Source organism: Lithobates pipiens, unplaced genomic scaffold (genome assembly GCF_037356315.1).
Source record: "Lithobates pipiens isolate NorthernLeopardFrog02 unplaced genomic scaffold, aLitPip1_a1.2 Scaffold_22, whole genome shotgun sequence".
Taxonomy (NCBI): Eukaryota; Metazoa; Chordata; class Amphibia; order Anura; family Ranidae; genus Lithobates; species Lithobates pipiens.
Window position 1 is genome coordinate 185,366,340 of NW_027507784.1, and position 18,107 is coordinate 185,384,446.

An 18,107-nucleotide genomic window follows, 5' to 3' on the forward strand; every position below is an offset into this window, starting at 1 on the left:
TATCCTATGGAGGAAAAATTTACAAATATGTGGGGTATACCAGCAATAGACACTGCTATATCCTCTGTGAAATTTGCCTTGTCCGGTTGACAATGTTAAAATGCTTAGGGATCCAACTGATAAAATATTGGAAACCTGCAGTGGCGGCAATTGGGTTATGTTAATCCCTGAGAGACCATTTGAGACTAGTGCTCAAGGTTTTCCGTGAACAGCAGGCTCAGGATTTAGCCAAGCTACCAGAGGCTTTGTGTTTGCAATTGACGCAATCAGAGATTCTGTTCTTTAAACCTCTCTCTTTACACCTGGGTTATTGGTCTACGGCTACATCACCCTGAAAGCATCAAATTTCATCTGATCTTGGAGGCTAAGCAGAGTCATGCCTGGTTAGTACCTGGATGGGAGTCCGCCTGGGAATACCAGGTGCTGTAGGCAACAGATGTGTAGAATCTGATGGTTGAAAAGTTGGTCAGCCGAAGGGCCATGCAAAAGCTCTTGGCTGGTTTTCCTTTCCATGATGAAAGGCTGTTTGGGGATGGAGAAAGGTACCTTTTTTTGCCAGTTAAGAAAAGGAGTAGACATCCCTCATTTAAACGGGCCTTTTCTCCAGTGCCAGGGGTATCAGCCTCCAGGCAGTCACGACGATCTCCACCGTCAGGTTCAAGAGGACCTCACGGTCAACCCCAAGGACAAAGGAAGTTCTGGGGGAGGAAACCTGTAAGACGGAGCACTAAAGCCTGATACCTAGGTTGGGCCTCAACCTAGAGAGATCTTTAAAACCATTAAAGAAGGCTCAGAGTACTTGGGTCTGATTGTAGATACAGCCCATAAGAGGGTGTTTTTACCCCAAGCTAAGATCAGTTCCATAAGGGAGCTTGTTCAGGTGGTCAGGGCGAAGAAGGATCCTTCTATTTGCCTTTGCATGAGTTTGTTAGGAAAGATGGTGGCTTTTTTAAAAATGGTTCCCTAAGCTCAGTTTCATTCGAGACTGCTGCAAAATGTTATCCTGTCTACCTGGAACAAGAAGGTCCCTACACTAGATTTTCCAATGTGTCTGTTGCCAGGGGTGTGCCAGAGCCTTCAGTTGGTGGAGGATATCCAAGAATCTGCAGAAGAGGAGATCCTTTTTACCAGTTACCTGGAAGGTGGTAACAACATATGCCGGCCGGCCTTTTGGGTTGGGAAACAGTCCTGAAATAAGGACTGTCCAAGGGAAATGGTCCAGAACCAGAAAGACCTTGCCCATCAACATTCTACAGATTCGGGCAGAGCGCCTAGCTATAAGGGCCTGGACATTCAGGTTGTGGAATCGTCCTATCAGGATTCAATCTGACAATGCCCCAGCAGTGGCTTATTTCAATCACCAGGAGGGCACCAGAAGTCATGCAGCCCAGGGAGAGGTAAAACATATCCTAACCTGGGCAGAAAGGCATGTGAGGTGCATATCGGCAATTTTCTTTCTGGGTGTAGAAAACTGGCAGGCGGACTACTTGAGTCGCCGGCAGTTGTTCCTGGGAGAATGGTCCTTTCACTTCGACATCTTCCTGGCTATATACCAAAGATGGGTGTGGGATGTGCCCAGTTTCAACAACAAGGTCGACAACTTTGTGTCAAGAACAAGGGATCCACTCACATACGGAACAGGTCCCTTGGTGACCCCGTGGGATCAGTTTTCACTGATTTATGCATTCCCTCCTATTCCGCTGCTACCACGACTGCTTTGCAAGAATCAAGCAGGAAGGGAAGTCGGGGGTTCTTGTGGCCCAGAAGATCTTGGTATGCAGAGATCGTAAAGGTGGTGGTAGGGGACCCATGGACCCTACCACCATGTCCACACCTGCTCTCGCAGGTACCAGTGTTCCATCCTGCCTTACAAATGCCAAATTTAATGGTTTGGCTATTGAAACCCACAATCTGAAGAATTGGGGGCTTTCAGGCTCTGTAAGATCTACCTAGATCAGGGATGTCCAAAGTCCGGCCTGCGGGCCAATCGTGTCCCACATTCTGGTTTCGGACAGCCCGCCTGGTAATTTTGACATGTATATCTTTTGTGACCCCCAACAAATCCCAGAAGGACCGGGGCCACAAAAGATATAAATGCCTTGGAGGGGACGGGACAAGTGCCGTACACAGGGCCGGTGCAAGGATTTTTGACACCCTAGGCGAAACCTAATTTTGCCACCCCCCTCTGGCTCCGCCCCCGACTCCACTGAGTTTGCCAGGTTCAATGGTTTAATTCAACCCTCTAACTGCTACATCTGCAAGACAGCTCGTTCATTTGAAAAACAGACTTACTAGCAGGATCACCAGGTGAATATAAAAGAGAAAACCTAAAAACAAAACGAATGCAGCCACCCATCTAAGAATTGGTAAGCTGCAGTATAATACATATTTTGCTTTACTTTAATACCACTTTAACTGGATAAAGTTAATCAAGTAATTCTGTTATACATCAATGTATAGGCAGATGATGGGAAGGAAGGAGTTAAAACAGGAGATAGACTGGAGTAAAGCTACTTCCAGTGCTGGCAAGGAGAGAGAGTGAGGGGGGTCAGGGGAGAGAGAGACAGGGGGTGAAAGAGAGAGGTCAAGAAAGAGGGAGGGTGAGAGAGAGAGAGAGAGAGAGAGAGAGGTCAGGGAGCGACAGAGGTCAGGGAGAGAGGGGGAGAGAAAGAGGGGGGTCAGGGAGAGAGACAGGGGGTGACAGAGAGAGGTTAGGGAGAGAAGGGGGTGTCAGAGAGAGAAAAAAAGGGGGGTCAGAGAGAGGGGGTCAGAGAGAGGGGGTCAGAGAGAGGGGGTCAGAGAGAGGGGGTCAGAGAGGGGTCAGAGAGAGAGAGAGAGAGAGAGGGGTCAGAGAGAGAGAGAGAGAGGGGTCAGAGAGAGAGAGAGAGAGGGGTCAGAGAGAGAGAGAGAGAGGGGTCAGAGAGAGAGAGCGAGGGGTCAGAGAGAGAGCGAGGGGTCAGAGAGAGAGAGAGGGGTCAGAGAGAGGGGGGGTCAGAGAGGGGGGGGTCAGAGAGGGGGGGGTCGGGGAGAGGTGAGAGAGACAGAGAGAGAGAGAGACAGAGAGAGAGAGGTCAGGGAGAGAGAGACATGGGGTGACAGATAACAGGGAGATAGAGAAAGAGAAAAGGGGGGTTAGAGAGAGAGATGGGGGTCAGAGAGAGAGGTCAGGGAGAGAGACAGGGGGTGACAGAGGTCAGAGAGATAGAGAAAGGGGGGTCAGAGAGAGAGGGGGGCATCAGAGAGAGAGGGGTCAGTCAGAGAGAGAGAGGGGGTGTTAGACAGAAAGAGAGGGGGGCATCAGAGAGAGAGAGAGGGGGTAAGAAAGGGGGTGTCAGAGAGAGAGAGAGAGAGGTCAGAGAGAGAGAGAGAGGTCAGAGAGAGAGAGAGAGGTCAGAGAGAGAGAGGTCAGAGAGAGAGAGAGAGAGGTCAGAGAGAGAGAGAGAGAGAGGTCAGAGAGAGAGAGGTCAGAGAGAGAGGTCAGAGAGAGAGCGAGAGAGGGGGGGGGTGACAGAGAGAGAGAGAGAGAGGGGGTGACAGAGAGAGAGAGAGAGGGGGTGACAGAGAGAGAGAGGGGGTGACAGAGAGAGAGAGAGAGGGGGTGACAGAGAGAACAGGGAGATAGAGAAAAGGGGGGTCAGAGAGAGATGGGGGTCAGAGAGAGGTCAGGGAGAGAGACAGGGGGTGACAGAGAGGTCAGGGAGAGAGAGAGAAAGGAGCGTCAGAGAGAGAGAGAGAGAGAGAGGGGTCAGTCAGAGAGAGAGAGAAAAGGGGGGTCAGAGAGAGAAAAGGGGGGTCAGAGAGAGAGAGAGAGAGAGAGAGGTCAGAGAGAGGGGGGGTCAGAGAGAGAGAGGGTCAGAGAGAGACATGGGGTGACAGAGAACAGGGAGATAGGGAAAAGGGGGGTCAGAGAGAGAGATGGGGGTCAGAGAGAGGTCAGGGAGAGAGACAGGGGGTGACAGAGGTCAGGGAGAGAGAGAAAGGGGCGTCAGAGAGAGGGGGGCATCAGAGAGAGAGAGAGGGGGCATCAGAGAGAGAGAGGGAGGGGCATCAGAGAGAGAGAGAAAGAGAGGGGGCATCAGAGAGAGAGGGGGCATGAGAAAGAGGGGGCATCAGAGAGAGAGAGAGAGAGAGGGGGCATCAGAGAGAGAGAGGGGGGGAATCAGAGAGAGAGAGGGGGGCATCAGAGAGAGAGAGAGGGGGCATCAGAGAGAGAGAGAGAGAGAAATAGGGGGGTCATAGAGAGAAAGAGGGGTGACAGAGGTCAGAGAGAGAGGGGGGGTCAGAGAGAGAGAGAAGGGAGAGGGGGGTCAAAGAGAGAGAAGGGAGAGGGGGGGTCAGAGAGAGAGGGGGGGGTCAGAGAGAGATAGAGAGAAAGAGGGGGGTCAGAGAGAGAGAGAAGGGAGAGGGGGGTCAAAGAGAGAGAGAAGGGAGAGGGGGGGTCAGAGAGAGAGGGGGGGGGTCAGAGAGAGATAGAGAGAAAGAGGGGGGGTCAGAGAGAGAGAGAAGGGAGAGGGGGGGTCAAAGAGAGAGAGAAGGGAGAGGGGGGGTCAGAGAGAGATAGAGAGAAAGAGGGGGGTTAGAGAGAGAGAGAGAGAAGGGAGAGGGGGGTCAGAGAGAGAGAGAAGGGAGAGGGGGGGTCGGAGAGACAGAGAAGGGAGAGGAGGGGTCAGAGAGAGAAAGAGGGGGGGTCAGAGAGAGAGAAAGAGAGGGGTGACAGAGGTCAGAGAGAGAGGGGGGGAGCAGGCTCTGGTCAGTGAAAGTGATCACTCACTTGGAATGGTCCCCGGAGGCTCACTGGTTCATGCAGCAGTTTCTCAGTGTGGCTGTTGGCTCGGCTGCTTGATTTTAATCTTCCCGCCCACCTCCCCTTCACAGACGGAGCTCACAGGAGGGACGAGGCTGGAGAGAAGTGTGAAGCTGCTTGGGGCAGACATGCTGGAGGTGGATTGGACGGAGCCCACAGGAGGGGCGGGACTCGGGAGAAGTGTGTAGCTGATCTGATGGGACATCATGATGTCAGAGCAGAGAGGGGGAATCAATCATTGCCGGACACACGTCAGGGCGGGGGAGCGCTCTAGGGGGGGGGGGCACTGTGTTTGTTGGACACGATGTCAGAGTGGAGAGCTGCGCGGGGGGAGGCGGGGGTTGGTGCTGCTGCTTGACACATATCAGAGTGGCTGCCTGGTGGATACTTGCAAGCTCTGTGGAAAGTGTAGGAGAGGAATAGACTAACCAGCGGCCGGGCGCCCTAGGCGGCAGTGCGCCCTAGGCGGTTGCCTAGTCCGCCTAGTGGTAGCACCGGCCCTGGCCGTACAGGATACAGGAGTATTTCCTGTTTACACGGCGTCCTGTGTAAAAGGAAGTCCCGTCTCCTGCGCTGCCATTGGACAACTGTTCTGTCCATCACAGGAGGAGGGACTTTCAATTAAAGAGGCAGCCGAGAAAACAGGAGTTTCTCCTGTTTGTCGGCACTTGTCCCACCCCCTCCCTGTCTCCTCAAAGCTGCAGATGGACATGAATCAGGCTGAACTGCCGGCAATAGTGAGTCTGCATTCATGTCAATGTGGGCGCTGCATCAATGATATTGTGGGTGCTGCATTAATGATAATGTGGGTGCTGCGTTCATGGTAATACGGTGGGTGCTGCATTCGTGGCAATACGGTGGGTGCTGCATGGCACTTGTGAGTCTTGTGAATCTGCAGATGGGCACTGATTAGGCTGCATTGATGATCACTGACCCTTATTTTGCTTCACAGACCTTTATTTAAAATGTAAGATTTCTTCCTGAAACTTACTTTTTAAAGTTAAGGTGCGTGTTATAAGCCGATAAATACAGTATATCCCAATAAAACGCCCACGCTCATCTGTTCACCACACACAGCCACAAAGGAAAGAGAATTCTTGTTGGGCAGTGTATTAGTGCTCGAACGAACACACATAGACCGAATTTTAATGGTTTAAAGAATGTCAGGCATAATGGTCGGCCCTCAAGCATGTTCACTTCATCAAATCTGGCCCTCTTTGAAAAAAGTTTGGACACCCCTGACCTAGGCTAAAGCTTATTATAATTTTGCGATGTGAAAAAAAGGCAGCCTCAGCAATTAAGCTGATTACTGATTAAAGCCCCAATAACACTTGAAGGAGTTCCTAATTGCCTAAGCTTGTACCTGTCCTTCAAGGTCCCATGTTGACCACCACATCTAGACATACAGTCAGTTACTACTCTGTAAATAATCAACTTTAATTTCTTTGACTTCTTCATCTCATGTGTATATAAATCCTGCCTAGACCAGTTCAAATGCCACTCCGAGCACCCAAATGACTGTCTGCCTGTTCTCCTGCTACAGTAGCTAATTCTCTGACGATTTGGAATAACTGAATAACTCATGCTGCTGAACCTTAAAGAATAACGCTTTTGTTAAGAAAAAAACATTCCCCTCTGGGTGATCTATGTACATTGCAGGTGTTTTAACAAACTTTAATGCAGATTCCTACCTCTTGTTATTGTAAAGTAAGAGCTGTTTGTATGTTTGTGTCCATCTGCAAAGTGAATCTGTGGAAGTGATTTTAATTATCAATCATATGGCGCGCCTGCAGGGCTCTAATGAGTAAAATAGCAGGGTCTGCATCCCTTTAGATGTGATTTCCCTTTGGGAGTATCTCCCCAAAAATGAAATTTTGTTGTAGGGGATACCCAAAATCTGATTTGCATCTTAGTGCAGACTTCTGGGAAAATCAGTAAGCCAATCACACAAGCAGGAAAAGGCATTTCTGGGGGTGTTCTGTACACCATCTGTATACAGAATGCCTCAAGGTAGCCATATTGCATTGCATTTTTCAGAAAATGACAGTGCTGCAGATTGAAAGGGAAAGGCCATTTTTAATAACATTCAATTAAAATATGACTTGTGCCACAACTGTACATGTTATATTAAAGGAGAAGTCCAGCCAAAGCTTGCTTGGCTGGGTTTTTCTTATGGATCACAGGAGTGCAATTCATTTCACACTTCTGTAACCCGTTTTCAGCAGAGAGCAGGCTGAAGTCCGCTCTCTGCTAATGTCACAGAAATTAGTCCAGGCACCGCGTCATCCCCACAATGGAAGTCTGGATTTGCCAGGTGTCTGAACTGACACCCCTCTCAGCCTCTCAGCAAGCCACTTATAGGCTGAGACGGGTGCTTCTCAACCCTCCACAGCTCAGCGCTCCAATGAGCAAGGAGGGAGCAGAACGGAGAGCTGCTGATTGACAGTCTGCAGATGTCTGCTCGGGGAGCTGAGAACCGAGCTACTGGCGATATTCGATCGTTCGCTTCTAACCGCACAGAGACACCGGGGGGACTGATGCTGCTTCCATCTAGGTAAGTATGAAACTGAAAAAAAAAATTACTTCTCTTTTAATTTGTTTTTATGTGCTCATTTTTTTTCCCATGAAAGTGGAGTTACCCTTTAAAGGTCCATTCACACAGGCAGCTGCTGGTGTGCATTGCAGTGCCAGCAGTTCTGATGCAGCGATCCTGGTGTGAATTCCCCCTAAATAATATTTATTGAGATGTCACACAGTGACACTTCATGAAGTTCTATCTACTGGCATGCAGTCCCTGTACTGTGCTGGAAAAAAAAGTACAGCACCCAGTACTTTTTCTTCAGCACACACTGCCCAAACACCACAACACAGTGCTGTGAATTGGCCACACCAGGAAGACAAGGCATTTTGCCTGGTCTTGCAGTGGAAAAGCCGCTAAGGCAGTCCCATCACACCTGGTGTGACTCTACCCTAAATTTCCATGACATTTAATGGTTCTAAAAGAAACCTGGGAGGAACAGTGAACCTCTGAACACTGAAAACAACCAGGAGAGGCTAGAGCAGTGGTGCCCAACCTGCAACATTTGAAGAGCGAGGGCCACTTTAGCCCTCCAGTCCTATTCACCCAGACGGTAGGGGACTGACCTCCTTCTGTTTTTATAAGCGGATCAGATTGGAGATAGGCAGGTGTAAAAGGACACAAATCCATCTACATCTGCCACTCGAGGTGAATGGAGGGTCTGATTGGGTCCACCCGAAAAACGGACAGGCGGACCCGATTGAACCGATCGCGTGAAGGAGGCCTAATTCCGCGTACACACAACCGGACTTTCCGGCAGAATCAGTCCGTCGGACAATCCGATCATGTTTGGGCTAATCCGACCGTTCTTCATTAAAAAAATCAGATGGACCTAGAAATAGAACATGTTTCAAATCTGTTCCGACGGACTCAATTCCTATCGGGAAAACTGTTCGTCTGTATGCTGGTCCGATGGACCAAATACAACGCAAGGGAAGCTATTGGCTACTGGCTATTGAACTTCCTTTTTTTAGTCCTGTCTTACGTCATCACATTCAAAACGTGTAGCTAAGTTCATTCATTCGGAAAGCCTGTCGAAACTCCGCCGGACCTATTCTACCGGAAAGTTCGGTCGCGTGTACGCGGCATAAGGCTGCTTTCACACTGATGCACTGTGGTTTACCTTCACTTTAACTGACCTCAATTGTCACTTCTTCCTCAGGATTCCTGCATGTATAGCTGGCTGCTGCTGTCCCTCAGGCTGGTATGATTGGTGGCTGCTGCTGTACCCCAGGCGGGTATGGCTGGCATCTGCTGCTGTCCCTAGGGCAGCTATGACCAGCAGCTGCTGCTGGCTGTCCTCCAGGCATGTATGGCATGCAGCTGCTGCTGTCCCCAGGGCAGCTATGGATGGCAGCTGCTGCTGTCCCCAGGGCAGCTATGGATGGCGGCTGCTGCTGCTGGTGGGTACCCTTGGTGGATGGTATGGCTGGCGGGTATCCCTGGTGGGTACTGCTGATGTGTATCCCTGTTGGATTGTATGGCTAGTGGGCATCCCTGGTGGATGGTACTGCTAGTGAGTATCCCTCGTGGGTACTGCTGGTGGGTATCCTTGGTGGGTATTGCTGGCACTGTTAGTGGGTATCCCTAGGGGGTACTGCTGGTGGGAATCCCTGGTGGGAACTGTTGGTGGGTATCCCTGGTGGGTACCGCTGCTTGGTATCCCTGGTGGTTACTGCTGGCACTGTTGGGTATCCCTGGTGGGTACTGCTGGTGAGTATCCCTGGTGGGTTTTGCTGGCACTGTAGGGGGCATCCCTATTGGGTACGGCTGGTGGGTATCCTTGATGGCTATGGCTGGTGGGTATCCTTGGTGGGTACTGCTGGCACTGTTGGTGGGCATCCCTGGTGGGTTTCCTTGGTGGGTACAGCTGGTGGGTATCCCTGGTGGGTACTGCTGGCACTGCTGGTGGGTATCCCTGGTGGGTACTGCTGGCACTGCTGGTGGGTATTCCTGGTTGCTGTTGTACCAGATCATGGGTTCCCAACCCTCCATCAACGAGCATCAGTGTTGCAGGATGTGGTTCTGGAGGAAGCATACGGCTGCAGTAGAGAGCAAAGCTGATGTTTCCTGTATCACTCTTGTGACAGGAAGAGTACATTTGGTATCACTCCGCCTGTGACAGGAGTCGACGCTACACAGGAAGAAGGGCTGGTACAAGGCAGGGGCGGAAGGGGCGGATGCCCTGGGCAGTACAATTTGTTGAAGGGAGAGGGTACAATGTGCTTCTCAACTGTGTGTGTGTGTGTGTGTGTGTGTTTGTGTCTGTACATACTAGCCACTGGTGCCGCTAATAGCTATAATAATGGCTGATCCAAGGCAGGTGCCACGAGCAAAGGTAGAGGGGGAAGGGCACCGAAGCCCAGTTGCTGTGGACCCACATTCTGCGTGCTCTCCCCACTTGCAAATGATAGGAGCGGCGAGCGGAGGAGAAACTGTGCTGCCCCCCCCCTCGAGCCGCTGCTGTACAGGAGAGGACTCTGTTTCCTGCCCATTCCCCCTCCCTTCTTCGCTCAGGAATGGGGAGAGCGACTGTGTCTCTGTGGAGAGAGAGCAGCTTCAGGATCTTCTTCCCCCTTTTCATGCTGCTGTACCCGGGAAAGGGGAACAGCGCCCTCTGCTTCCTATTGGGCAGAAGAAGAAGAAAAAAGAAGCACAAAGGAGGATCATGGGATATGTATGCCCAAGGACTGGCCCATTGCAATCTAAAGAGGGAAACTGCAGTCCCCAGCATGCCCAACTGAAGGGGAGGGAGAGAGCCAGGCTATGGTTGGCAAGTAACATGCTGCATCTGGCAGCAAGTGATAAATGACACAAGGTATCTGGCAGCAGGTGACGGTGGTAAGTGGCACGCTACATCTGGCAGCAGGTGACCTGACAAATGACATATGGCATCTGGCAGCAGGTGACAGTGGCAAATGACATGTGGCATCTGGCAGCAGGCGACGATGGCAAGTGACATGCTGCATCTGGCAGCAGGTGATGATGGTAAGTGACACGCTGCATCTGGCAGCAGGTGACGGTGACGAATTACACGTGGCATCTGGCAGCAGGTGGCAGTGGCAAATGACACGTGGGAATTGACAGCAAGTGATGATGGCAAGTGACACACTGCATCTGGCAGCAGGTGACGGTGGCAAATCACACGTGGCATCTGGCAGCAGATGACGGTGGTGACATGTTGCATCTGGGAGTAGGTGACAATGGCAAGTGGCACAATGCATCTGGCAACAGGAGAAGGTGGTGAATGACACGGGGCATCTGGCAGCAGGTGACGGTGGTAAGTGACATGTTGCCCTGAGCCCTGTGCTGACAATCAACAATACAGGGCTCTTTACAGAGGGAATAGTCACTTTTCGATCTGCAATAAAAAGCAGCACACACAGGAAACATAGTTGATTCCCACTGACTCTTTCTTTACACCCGGGATGTGGGGTGCAGTTTGCCATCTTTACCCTGGGCACCGCATTACCTTGGACAGGAAGCATCGGCTTTCTCTATTTTAAAACTGAGGTAGTGGTAAGATAGGTCTCTGCGTTTGCCATCAACAGGAAAAACCCCTTAAGGTTAAGCCACAGTTTTACCACATTTATCCACTTCCATTTTAGTGTGCAGAGACAGCAGCCAAGAATGTACAGAGGCCACTTTCAAGTGAATGGGGCCACTCTGTAAGTGCATGCAATGGTCAAGGGGTTAAAGCAGGAGATACATTTCACTAGATGTCAAATGATTCAAATGTGAATTGCTCTTTAGGGAGCAAATCAAGTGTGAATGAGACCTTAGGGAGTAGATTTGACTGGTCAAACAGAGCGCAGATAGGATTCCAGAGTACGTAAAAGGGCTGCCAAGGAAAAATTGGATTTTTTTGTACTTTTTTGTACTCTTTTGTACGCCACCTTCAGGAGAGGACTAGGCAGAACATTTTATAATAAAACTATAACTAAAACTATAGTAAACTTATACTAAACTAAACTAACTAAAACTATAACTTTCTAGGGGCGGTCCCTTGGGTAACAACCCCTCAGCCTGCTACTGCAGCCTCGGTACGTTAACAAGCAGTACAACATAGCTAAAAATAGGAGGGGAGGGTGCTGTGTCAAATTTTACGGTAAGTACAAAAAAATCATATTTTCATGTTCACTGACTGACACAGCTCCTTTCTTAGACCATTGGGACGTCCCCAAGCAGTGCCAAAATGAGGGGTGGGAAAACAGCATAAAAACTTCACCCACAATGGCATGTGGGAACTAGTATAAAAACTTTACCCACTAAAACAACAGTATGTGGGAATAACAAAGAACTTTTTTACTGTCACTGCCTCCAAACCGCCTCAGAACTGCGGTAACAAATGCAACAGTGCATTTACTTAAAGGTACTGTATTTTTACCAAAAAACAGGAAAAAATGTAAGTGCAATTGTGCAAGTACAAATACAGCCGCCTGCAAAGCTTTACACACCTGAGCGACAGACGCTTGATGTCGGAAGGCCCAAGACGTTCCAATTGCCCTGGTGGAGTGGGCCGTGACTGGAAAGGGGGGCACCTGCCCCTTCAAGGAGTAGGCTTGTACTACAATCTCTCTGATCCACCTGTAAATGGTGGCCAACTAAACTGCCATGCCTTTTTTCGAACCAGCCACCGAAACAAACAAGGAGTCTGAGGCCGCGTACACACGCGGGGACTGTTCGCTCAACTTTGTCCGCTGAACAGTGTTTCAGCGGACAGTCCGCTCGTGTGTGGGCTTCAGCGGACAGTTTCAGCGGACAGTCTGACGAACAAAGTTTTTTGGAATTTCCGTAAAACTGTCCGCTGAAACTTTGTTTGAGCGGACAGTCCGCTCGTGTGTAGGCTTGTTCGTCAAACTAAGTTCCGCGCATACTCAGAAAGAATTTACAGGGCGGACAGGGCGGAAGCGCTCGGTCTTGTAAAACTAGTGTTCGTATTGAAGCTAGCATATTCGTCATGCTGCTAATTTTGTGGTTTTTTAATATAGCCCGTTCTTTTCTTCTTCGTAATGCAAGAAAAGTGAAGTATCTTTGCTGCTTATATTCACACAGAGTTATACCACATGTTTTTATTCATCCTCATCCTATGATTAATCTTCCAATTATAGAAAAAAAATTATTCTACATTTTAAAAAAACAAAAAAAAAACCCTATAAAAAAAAAGAAAAAAAAAAAATATATATACAGTGGTGTGAAAAAGTGTTTGCCCCCTTCCTCATTTCCTGTTCCTTTGCATGTTTGTCACACTTAAGTGTTTCGGAACATCAAACCAATTTAAACAATAGTCAAGGACAACACAAGTAAACACAAAATGCAATTTGTAAATGAAGGTGTTTATTATTAAAGGTGAAAAAAAATCCAAACCATCATGGCCCTGTGTGAAAAAGTGATTGCCCCCTAAACCTAATAACTGGTTGGGCCACCCTTAGCAGCAACAACTGCAACCAAGCGTTTGCGATAACGTGCAATGAGGCTTTTACAGCGTCCTGGAGGAATTTTGGCCCACTCATCTTTGCAGAATTGTCCTAATTCAGTTACATTAGACTGTTTTCGAGCATGAACGGCCTTTTTAAGGTCATACCACAACATCTTAATAGGATTCAGGTCAGGACTTTGGCTAGGCCACTCCAAAGTCTTCATTTTGTTTTTCTTCAGCCATTCGGTGGTGGACTTGCTGGTGTGTTTAGGATCATTGTCCTGCTGCAGAACCCAAGTTCGTTTTAGCTTGAGTACACGAACAGATGGTCGGACATTCTCCTTCAGGATCTCTTGGTAGACAGCAGAATTCATAGTTCCTTTTATCACGGCAAGTCTTCCAGGTCCTGAAGCAGCAAAATAGCTCCAGACCATCACACTACCGCCACCATATTTTACTGTTGGTATAATGTTCTTTTTATGAAATGCAGTGTTCCTTCTACGCCAGATATACTTGGACACACACCTTCCAAAGAGTTCCACTTTTGTCTCATCGGTCCACAGAATGTTGTCCCAAAAGTCTTGGGGATCATCAAGATGTGTTGTGGAGAAATTGAGACGAGCTTTGATGTTCTTTTTGCTCAGCAGTGATTTTCTCCTTGGAACTCTGCCATGCAGGCCATTTTTGCCCAGTCTTTTCCTAATGGTGGAGGCATGAACGCTGACCTTAACTGAGGCAAGTGAGGCCTGCAGTTCCTTGGACGTTGTTGTGGGGTCTTTTGTGACCTCTTGGATGAGTCGTCGCTGCGCTCTTGGGGTAATTTTGGGCGGCCGGCCACTCCTGGGAAGGTTCACCACTGTTCCATGTCTTCGCCATTTGTGGATAATGGCTCTCACTGTGGTTCGCTGGATTCCCAAAGCTTTGGAAATGGCTTTATAACCCTTTCCAGGCTGATAGATCTCAATTACTTTCTTTCTCAATTGTTCCTGAATTTCTTTGGGTCTCGGCATGATGTGTAGCTTTTAAGGATCTTCTGGTGGACCTTACTGTGTCAAGCAGCTCCTATTTAAGTGATGCCTTGATTGTGAACAGGTGTGGCAATAATCAGGCCTGGGTGTGGCTATAGAAATTGAACTCAGGTGTGGACAGCCACAGTTATAGTATGTTTTAACAAGGGGGGCAATCACTTTTTCACACAGGGCCATGATGGTTTGGATTTTTTTTCACCTTTAATAATAAACACCTTCATTTACAAATTGCATTTTGTGTTTACTTGTGTTGTCCTTGACTATTGTTTAAATTGGTTTGATGTTCCGAAACACTTAAGTGTGACAAACATGCAAAGGAACAGGAAATTAGGAAGGGGGCAAACACTTTTTCACACCACTGTATATATATATATATATATATATATATATATATATATATATATATATACATATGTCTATCTTAAAAAAAATATAAAATAAAAACCCCCCCAAAAAATTTATATATATATATATATATATATATATATATATATATATATATATATATATATTTATTTATTTCTTAAAAAAAAATAGAATTTATCTATTACTATATATTTTTGGAACTACTATTGTCATATTTTTTATTGTTTTTTTTTTTGTGGGGGGGGGGGGAGTTGGGTTGAAACAAGATGGACTTGCATTTTTTTTGGCCAAGCAGGACTATGCAAGTAGAGATAGATAGATAGATAGATAGATAGATAGATAGATAGATAGATAGATAGATAGATAGATAGATAGATAGATACCCAAACCAGCATTTTAGCTTACACATGATTGCATGTTCAAAATCAGCAGAGCTTCCCCTCATTTCAAATGTTAAGCCTCAAATTTACAGCGACTGCACTTCCAAGTGCACTTGCAGTGCTTTAAAAATTGCACTTGAAGTTAGCATATTTACATGAACGTGTGTTTTGTAAATAACCCCCAGAGTCTTTTGACATGTATCTGCCTACTCACAAATAAACTTTGTTTTTTAACCCAAAATTATAAAAAAATATAAAAAAAAAAAAAAAAAAAATACAAGATTTTTTTTGAAATAATAAATTTTTATTTTTCCTCAGAACAAAAATAAATCAAGAGGGAGGCAACACTGGAGACAATTTTGACGTTTGTGAAGCCTTTTGTCCCCCAGGCACACATCAAGTGAGTGGCCACCAAAATTCCGAACCTGCGTAGCATGTAAATAGGGAGCACAGCCAGGTCCTAGAATCCCAAAGACCAGGAACAGCAGCAGATGAGATCTATGTCCCCAGACTGTGGTACTACAACAGCCTGCGTCTTCTTTCAGAGCAGACTGAAGCCAGGCAGTCACTTGCGACTCTTCCGTCTATCCTTCCCTCCACGCGTCGCTGGAGGCTGTGCCTCTGGTGGTGGAGTTGTGGTAGGAGGAGGAGGAGGAGGAGGAGGAGGAGGAGGAGCAGTAGGGTCTGTGTTGTAAAGCTTAGTGGTGGGTGTGAGCTCCCCCTTCAGACCCCGTTGGATGGCATCAAAAAAGATTGCTTCACACAAGTTTCGCTGTGGTTTGTCCATTTCTTGTAGCTTACTAGCCAGATAAGTGCCATAGGCCTCCTCCGGATTGGGGGGTTTTGACAAAACTTGTGTGGCTTGGCGTATAAGCGCCAAGGACTCCTCCTCTGTACGGGCCATCCTCCTGGGCCTTTTGCTGGCTAGGCGGAGGGGAGGGACCTGGCTTTCAGTCCGACTCCTGCTGGGCCCAGCTAGCTCTTGTGTGTGGCTGGTCCCGGCCTCCTCCTCCATACCACTGGTCCCGGCCTCCTCCTGGATGAGCTCATCCTGTGTAAAAAAAACAAAGAAATCAATAACTAAAATATGTCTATATTTAGAAATCATCAATCACTAACAATTTTACAGTTCTCACTTGCAAATACATTTGTCTTGAAATACAAAAGGCTATCATTTTGACACCATCATTTTTCCATCAGTTCACCAAGATTTGAGCCACATTTGTGTAAACTACTGTATCCTTCTATCTAATTTAATTTGTGATGAAATCCTAGATTTGGAAGCAATTCAAACATTGAACTTGACATCATTAATATTTGAGCAATCCAAACTTGAGAAACTAAAATATACCTGGCTCCAGCTGGGCGCATCAACTTCGTCCAGCAAGGAAGGGTCTGGATCTTCCAGGGATGGCTCACCTGAGGCGGAGGGAAGGGTGGAGGGACGGGTAGACGGAAGAGTCGAAAGTGACGGCCTGGCTTCTGACGTGTCATCCAGAAAACGCAGCCTGTCATAATACCACAGCTTAGGTACATAGACCTGACCTGCTGCTGCTCCTGATGTTTGGGACTCTAGGATCTATCTTTGCTCCCGCCTATACACGCTACGCAGGTTCTTAATTTTGGCATTCACAAAGTCATTGTCTGCCTGGGGGAGTCGGGTTTTCACAAACGCCAAAACTGTCTCCAGTGTCTTCTTCCGGGCAGCACGGCTTGAATATTGGGGGTGTTTTGAATCCCAAAGATTGCTGTGCGACTCAACTAGATCAAGAAATGTTGAGAGGAAGGCCTCCTCCTTAAAGGGGTCTGGAGTATACCTTTGCATTTTCTGTATAACAAAAAAAAAAAAAAAACAACAACAAAAAAAAATAAAGTCAGACCAAATGCACACTATATTGTGACAATGTAGGCGAGACACACACTACTACACACGCTACCCCCCACACACACACTACCCCCCCCCCACACACACACACTACTGCCCCATACACATAAACACACACACACACACACACACACACACACACACACACACACACACACACACACACACACACACACACTACCCCTCCCACACACACACACTACCCCTCCCACACACACACAAACACTACCCCCCCCCCCCACACACACACACACACACACACACTACCCCTCCCACACACACACTACCCCTCCCACACACACACAAACACTACCCCCACACACACACACACACACACACACACACACACACTACCCCTCCCACACACACACTACCCCTCCCACACACACACAAACACTACCCCCCCCCCCCCACACACACACACACACACACACACACACACACTACCCCCACCCCCCACCCCCCCTATACACCTACCTCCACCCCCACACTACCACACAAAACACCAACCCCACTCAACCACCAACCCACATAAAAATCAATTAAACATCAATAAGAATAACATTCAATATGCACATCCCTAACGCAGGCTTTAAATTAGACGAAAATAAAACGAGAACTATCTTACCGTCGCGTGTAGCACTCGCTGCTTCCGTTCGGTCAAGCGTACGGCCTCGCGGTAACGCTTTATATACAGCGCATGCGCTCAGGCTCCGCCTGCCTCGCCCGCCCCTGACGTTCCTTGTGACCGTGTTTCCCCGCCCCTTTTACCCTCGTTCCGCTGTGGGTGAATGATAGGAGAAAATGGCGGACGCAAATTCTATGAGCAGCGTGAGCAGCGCGGAGGAAAGCCATGGACCCCATGCTTCCGGAGCAAGGAGGAGATATAAGGCCACCAATATGGCCTTTGAAGAGATGGTGGAGATGGTGGCTATATTAAGAAGGGAGGATTATGATGGGGAACATGGCCCGTACCCCAAACCTAATGTCCGGAAAAGCGCCATCTTGGATGAGGTAGTCACAACCTTGGAGCAGAAATTTGGGGTACGAAGAGGCAAGGACCAGCTCCGGAAACGATGGTCCGACATCAAGTCCAGGGAGCCGGACCAATATTACCGCATCAAAAAGGCCCTGAAAAAAAGTGAGTAAACTCCGCGTTTCTCGTGACTGTCGGACATAATCGTTCGTGTAGGCTTGGGAAACTGGCGGATTTTAGCGTAATCGTTCGTGTAGATAGTGTATGTAAATTTGGCGGATTTGATCGTAATCGTTCGTGTAGATAGTGTATGAAATCTGGCGGTTTGATTGTAATCGTTCGTGTAGGTAGTGTATGTAAATCTGGCGGATTTGATCGTTCGTGTAGTTAATAGTTCATGTAATGAGCGCATATGGTTGTTCGTATATGTGGTCGTAAATAGCATGAATTTGTGTATGGTGTAAATTTATCTGGTGTTGGATTAGATTTTAATTAGTTATTATTTTTTTTGTATTGTTCATGATAAACTGAATTGTCACGCTCAGTTTATAGGATATAAATTTTTACTAAAGTTTCATAAATTTATTCAGTGCAATGTAGACTCAATTAAAAAAATGAGATAGATAGATAAAATGCTGGTTCAACATCTGGACTGGGAAACATTTATAAGT

The 18,107-nt window shown here is 47.9% G+C and overlaps 1 pseudogene; it reads left to right on the forward strand.

The window, feature by feature from the left end:
• Positions 1-313: 313 nt before the first annotated feature.
• Positions 314-432, forward strand: LOC143925876 (5S ribosomal RNA; annotated as a pseudogene).
• The last annotated feature ends 17,675 nt before the right edge of the window (positions 433-18,107 follow it).